This window comes from Elephantulus edwardii, unplaced genomic scaffold (assembly GCF_000299155.1).
Source record: "Elephantulus edwardii isolate Elephantulus edwardi_28Jun2011 unplaced genomic scaffold, EleEdw1.0 scaffold00116, whole genome shotgun sequence".
NCBI classification, from domain to species: domain Eukaryota; kingdom Metazoa; phylum Chordata; class Mammalia; order Macroscelidea; family Macroscelididae; genus Elephantulus; species Elephantulus edwardii.
In genome coordinates, this window is record NW_006399866.1 from 6,014,746 (window position 1) to 6,021,417 (window position 6,672).

At 41.7% G+C, this 6,672-nt stretch overlaps 1 protein-coding gene and 1 pseudogene across 1 annotated transcript in view; one reads left to right on the top strand and one right to left on the bottom strand.

Annotated features, from left to right (window-relative positions):
* The window catches only part of RALGPS1 (Ral GEF with PH domain and SH3 binding motif 1), a 460,947-nt gene that overhangs the window by 361,619 nt on the left and 92,656 nt on the right, over positions 1-6,672 (bottom strand). The window lies entirely within an intron of this gene.
* The window catches only part of LOC102863937, a 1,793-nt pseudogene continuing 862 nt past the window's right edge, over positions 5,742-6,672 (top strand).

Sequence of the window (6,672 nt, forward strand, 5' to 3'; positions counted from 1 at the left end):
ATTCTCCAGCACCACAGCTCAAAGGCGTCAATTCTCCTTCTATCCTCCCTAGTCATTGTCCAACTCTCTGATGCATAACAAGTGTTTGCAAAAACCATGGCCTGTATCAGGTGCACCTTAGTCTCCAGAGACACACCATTGCTCTTGAGTACTTTAGAGAGGTCCCTAACTGCAGAACTAAAAAAAAATTATTTAAAATAAAAGGCCAGCTGTAATGCAAAACCTGTTGCATTGTGGCATGAGGGGGCTGTCTGTTATCAGGGGTTAAATTGTGCTTTCTAGATCCAGATCATCTGGGTTTGAATCTTTCTCTCCAATACTAATCTGGGAAGTTTGCCTAACTTCCATAGGCCTCAATCCTCTCATATTAAAATGAGAATACAAAATCCCACTAACAAGAGCAAAATTCAACAGAGCAGCAAACAACAAATTCTGGCAAGGTTGTGGAGAAACTGGAATCCTTATTCACTGTTGACAGGAGTGTAAAATGGTGCAACCACTATGGAAGGCAGTATGGTGCTTTCTCAGAAAGTTGGAAATATAAATACCTTTTGACCCAGCAATTCTACTACTGGGAATATGCCCTAGAGAAACCAGAACTGCCATCCAAACAGATATTTGGACACTCATGTTTACTGCTGTGTTGTTCATAACAGCAAAGAGCTGGAAACAACCCAAGTTCCCATTAGCAGATGAATGGATAGAGAAGCTGTTGTATATTCACACAATGGAATACTATGCTGCACTGAAAAATAAGAAACACATGAAATATTATACAAAATGGGTGACCCTGGAGGACATTTTCCTGAGTGAAATATATCAGTCACAAAAGGACAAATACTGTATAATGCCACTAATATAAAACAGGACTGTCTTAAGGGTTGGGAGAACTAAGAAAAGATGGGATAAGTAATGTACACTGCATTGAAACAGATGAGGAAGAGAACTGCTTAAAAGGAATATATGATTAGATAGTATTTGCATGACAACAGTCCAGAATAAGAGCTGCATAGTAAAATGGACTGGGGTTGAGGTGGGGGATTGAACAACAATGAAAGAATATTTTTTCAAAGAGAAATGTGAACTGGAGCAGGTAGCGAGGTCTTCATTACTGATGGTTTGGCCCCATGGAAGAATGACAAATCTGTATGTTTCATCAACCTGTTGCTGTATACTTTTGAGCTGGAATCAACTCATAGCTGATCCTCCAGCAGGTTTTCAGAGGCAGTTAACTTCATGGCAAGAGACTGTCCATCTTCTTCCTGTGGAGTAGCTAGTGGATTTCAATCATATGCCTTAGTAGAAGTAGCTTTCAAAAGAGAAAGGCAGTAAGAAGCTCTAGTGAGCGGAATTCATGATATGCTATGTCCTTCTGAGGATGCACAAGCATTTTCTCTAACAATAATCCATATAAAGTGTTCTTATCCAGAGAAAAGCATGGCCAAAAATGTCCAAATTTTTTTATTTTCATTAACATCTATAATGGTCACTTGAAAGATTTTCCTCAACTGCCTAGTAAAAAATATCTGGTAAGTCAGTCAAGTCATGAATAGTTATTTTTTCACTGTTTGTTTAGAGTGGAGGCGGGGGTGGGGGGGTCCTTTCCTCTCCAAGGAAAAAAGAGCGACACTTCAGTCTGAAGTTCTGTCAAGTATTTCAAGACTTGTCCTTTGGAAAGTCAGTGTGCTTCTGTATAGTCAAATCAAACATGGCGTTCCACTCCATTTCATAACAAAACCTTCTGAAAAGGCAGTGAATGAACTGAGGTCCCTGCTCTGATGAAATCACAGGCTTTCAAAGCAGTCTTTTAGAATTGTTGCAATCCTTGACATTAGTGCAGAGAAAATTCTAGCCACATCTGGCAGGTGGGCCTTCTTGCTTTATCCCAGAGTTGCAAAACCAGATGTATTGCCAGACAAAGCAGATGTTTCATCTGTGCACAGATAGCCTTGACTTTCTTCCAGTCAAAACTTACCTTGTCAGAGAAACTGTAAGCCATTTTGAGGACTTTGAAGTTTCCAAAAGGGGTTTGCAATGTAAGCAGTCCTCTTGGATGCTGACAGTTTTCACTTAACAAATACCAGCAGGAGCTAGTTGCACTGAGACTATCATTAGTAGTTAATGCTATGGGTTTGAAAGGAAATGACAATTCTTTCCAAAATCTCCTTCAAAAATACCAAAAATAGGTCAGCAGTTTTACATACGACCTCATTTGATACAGGTACTATTTCACTTTCCTTCCTGTGCTCGAATCCATAAATCAGTTCAATCTTGTCCATGTTGCATGGTTTCTCCAAGTTATCACCTATCAGACTGATTTCTTTTGCTTGGAAATGCAATAAGGAAATATCAATGAGTATTTCAAAACAAAACCCTTGTTTTCAGGTAAATTTGAATTTTGGAAAATGCACAGCCTTTCCAAGCCAACCATTTTGAATGAGGTTTCCTCTCCCTTGCAAATGTTGAGGAGTGAAGTGCTTCTTCTATGCATGTGTCACCTATCCACTGACAAGAATTCTATCACTGTAGACTAAATGTTTGGTCATGAAAGTAAAAACAAAGATTATGAGTCTCACTGTATTTTTTTCCCACTTGACTTTCTTTTCAGAAAGAAAAAAAAATACTTGAAATATTTATTGATGATATTCAAAGATTGCTTTGGGGAGAATATTTGATCTAAAAAGCATTAAAAGAAGATGGAAGAAGTAAAGAGTCACTGTACCAAAAAAAATTGGCTGACAAAGAAGAATTTAATGTAACAACGTATGGTCAAGAGCCTTTAGTGATGAAGGGAGAAGTTCAAGCTACTCTAAAGGAATTGTCAAAAAATAAGGCCCCAGGAATTGATGACATACCAATTGATATATTTCACAAACAGACACTGCCCTGGATGCACTTACTGAGTTGTGTCGAGAAATCTGGAGGCCAACCTCGTGGCCAAATGACTGGAAGAGATCCATATTTGTTTCCATTCCAAAGAAAGTGAACCCAATAGAGTGCAGAAATTATTGAACAATACCATTAATATCACTTGCAAGCAAGATTCTGCTTAATATTATCCAAAAATGACTGGAACAGCACAACAGAGAACTGCCAGATGTACAGGCTGGGCTTAGAAGAGGCCATGGTACAGGGATTTTATAGCTAATGTTAAATGGATCTTGTACCAGAGGAATGTCCATCTGTGTTTCGTTGACTAGGCAAAGGCATTTGACTGTGTGGATCACAGCAAATTGTGGCTAACTCTGAAAAGAATGGGAATCCCACAACACTTGGTTGTGTTTATGCAAAACTTATACTTGGACCAGGAGGCAATGGTCAGAAGAGAGCAGGAAAGCACTGCATGGTTCAAAATTGGGAAGGATGTACAACCAGAAGTGTGTCCTATCTCCATAACTTTTCACTCTATATGTGGAACAGATCATCCAGGAGTCTGGTCTCTATGAGGAAGAATGTAGCATCAGGATTGGAAGAAGACTTATCAACAACCTGTGTTATGCAGATAATAGAACCTTGCTTGCTGAAACTGACAGGACCTGAAACATTTGCTGCAGAAGGTCAAGAGCTGTATGTTTAAATATGGACTGAAGCTCAACATCAATTGGCAGCATCATGATAGTGAGCAGACTGAGACTGTTAACAGCTTCAGTTTCCTTGGTTCCACAATAAACACTCTTGGTATGAACAGCCAGAAAATCAAAGTACAAATTGCATTGAGAAAGTCTGCAGTCAGGGACCACTCCCAAGTACTAAGGAGCAATGATGTCAGTCTGTAGGCTAAAGTGTGCCTGATCCAGGCCATGGTCTCTGCAATTACTTGCTATGCAACAGAAAGCTGGACAATGACTAGGGATGACAGAAGGAGAAATGATGTCTTTGAGTTGTGATGCTGGAGAAGGGCACTGAATACACTATGGACCGCTAGAAGAATGAACGGGGTCACCCTGGAGAGGGTAAAATCAGGTTGCTCTTTGGAGGCAAAGATTCTGAAGCTCCATCTGATATACTCTGGGCATGCTGCAAGGAGGAACCAGTACTTGGAGAAAGACATCATACTGGGGAGGATGTAGGGGACAGCACAAGAGAAGAAGATCTTCAATAAGATGGATTGACTCAGTGACTGTGGTATTGTGGGTAGGTGTGTCAGAGACAATAATGTTGGTTCAGGATAGATCAAGGTTTGGAGATATTGTACATAGGGTTGCTATGAGTCACAAGTGACTTGATAGCACATAATAACAACAACAACATTCAAAGACTGCAGTCTCCAGTCTGAATGATACTATTTTATCAGCATATTATCAGCATAAAGACTAAAAATTCTTCGCAGAGCGAGCCAGAGCAGGAAAAAATGGAATTTGAGTGAGAACTATTATTAAAATAATTCATTTGGGAGCCTCACTGGGGAGCAGTGAGCCTCGGCAGGGAGCAGCATGCCTCAGTGGGGAGCAGTGTGCCTCAGTGGGGAGCAGTGAGAGGATAAAATAGATGAATTGGACCTTTTAAAATCAAATCCCTAAGCACATCCAAAAACTTCTTGAACAGGGTAAAAAGGGAAGCCACAGACTGGGGAAAAAATATTTGGTAATGACATGTCAGATAAGGGACTTATATCTAGCATTTATAAAATACTCAAGCACCACAAAAAATAAAGGAAAATAACTCAATTGAAAAACAGGCACAGGATATGAACAGACACTTCATCAAAGAAGACATTGAGATGGCAAACAAACACATGAAGAAATGTTCAAAATTGCTAGCTCTAAGAGAAATGCAAATCAAAACAAGTATGAGATATCATCTCACCCCAGTCAGAATAGCAAAATGTAACAGAACAGCAAACTGTTGGTGAGGTTGTGGAGAAACTGGAACCCTTATTCACTGTTGATGGAAGTGTAAAATGGTGCAAACACTCTGGAAGGCAGTATGCATCTTAAAAAGTTGGAAATAGAAATACCATTTGACCCAACAATTCCACTGCTGGGAATATACCCTCAAGAAATCAGAATTGCCATCCAAGCAGATAAATGCAAACCTGTGTTAACTATAGTTTTGTTCACAATAGCAAAGAGTTGTGAACAACCCAAGTGCCTATTAACAAACGAATGAATATAGAAGTTGTGGTATATTCAAACAATGGAATACTATACTGCATCGAAAAACAAAGAACTCATGAAATACACAAAATGGATGACCCTGGAGGACATTATGTGGAGTGAAATATCTCAGTCACAAAAGGAAAAATACTGCATAGTGCCACTGTCATAAAATGGGACAGACGTCAGGGTTGGGAGGAACCTAACAAAAGAGAGAATAAATAATGTACACTGCATTGAAACAGATGAGGGAGAGAACTGTTTAAAAGGAATATAGGATTAGATATTATTTTCATGACAAGATTACAGAAAAGAAATGCATATTAAAGTGGACTGTGGACTGGGGAGGCGATTGTATAACAATGAAAGAATTTTTTTCTTCAAAGAGAAAAACGAACTCTGGAGGTGAAGGGTGGACAGGGAGATAAATGTGCTATAATGAATGAATGGGGCAAAATTAAATGGAAAGAATATGCTGTAAAAATATATGCTGCGGCCTCTGTCCTGCGTCCTGGTTCCTACCGTTCCCTTGCATCCGGCCCAGGAGGGTCCTTTCGGCCGCTGCCGCTCAGAGCTGAGCCTTGTTTCCCAGGGATTGATGACACACACACACACACACACACACACACACACACCCCGCAACCGAAAATGCCGAAACCAATCAATGTGCAGGTCACCACCATGGACGCGGAGCTGGAGTTCGCCATCCAGCCCAACACCACTGGGAAGCAGCTCTTCGACCAGGTGGTTAAGACCATTGGCCTTCGGGAAGTGTGGTACTTTCGCCTCCAGTACGTGGATAATAAAAGATTTCCTATTTGGTTGAAACTTGATAAAAAGGTGTCCGCCCAGGAGCTCAAAAAGGAGAACCCCCTCCAGTTCAAGTTCCGTGCCAAGTTCTACCCGGAAGATGTGTCAGAGGAAGATGTATCAGAGGAGCTCATCCCGGACATCACCCAGAAGCTCTTCTTCCTCCAAGTGAAGGACGGCATTCTGAGTGACAAGATCTACTGCCCGCCTGAGACGGCCGTGCTCCTGGGCTCCTACGCCGTGCAGGCCAAGTTTGGAGACTACAACAAAGAGAACCACAAGTTCGGGTACCTCAGCTCCGAGCACCTGATCCCCCAGAAGGTGATCGATCAGCACAAGCTCACTCGGGACCAGTGGGAGGACCGCATCCAGGTGTGGCACGCCGAGCACCGTAGGATGCTCAGAGACAGCGCCATGCTGGAGTACCTGAAGATCGCGCAGGACCTAGAGATGTATGGCAACAACTATTTCGAGATAAAGAACAAGAAAGGCACCGACCTTTGGCTCGGAGTGGACGCCCTTGGGTTGAACATTTACGAGAAAGAAGACAAGTTGACCCCAAAGATCGGCTTTCCTTGGAGTGAAATCAGAAACATCTCTTTCAACGACAAGAAGTTTGTCATTAAGCCCATTGACAAGAAGGCCCCGGACTTCGTGTTCTATGCCCCTCACCTGAGGATCAACAAGCGCATCCTGCAGCTGTGCATGGGCAACCACGAGCTGTACATGCGCCGTCGCAAGCCCGACACCATCGAGGTGCAGCAGA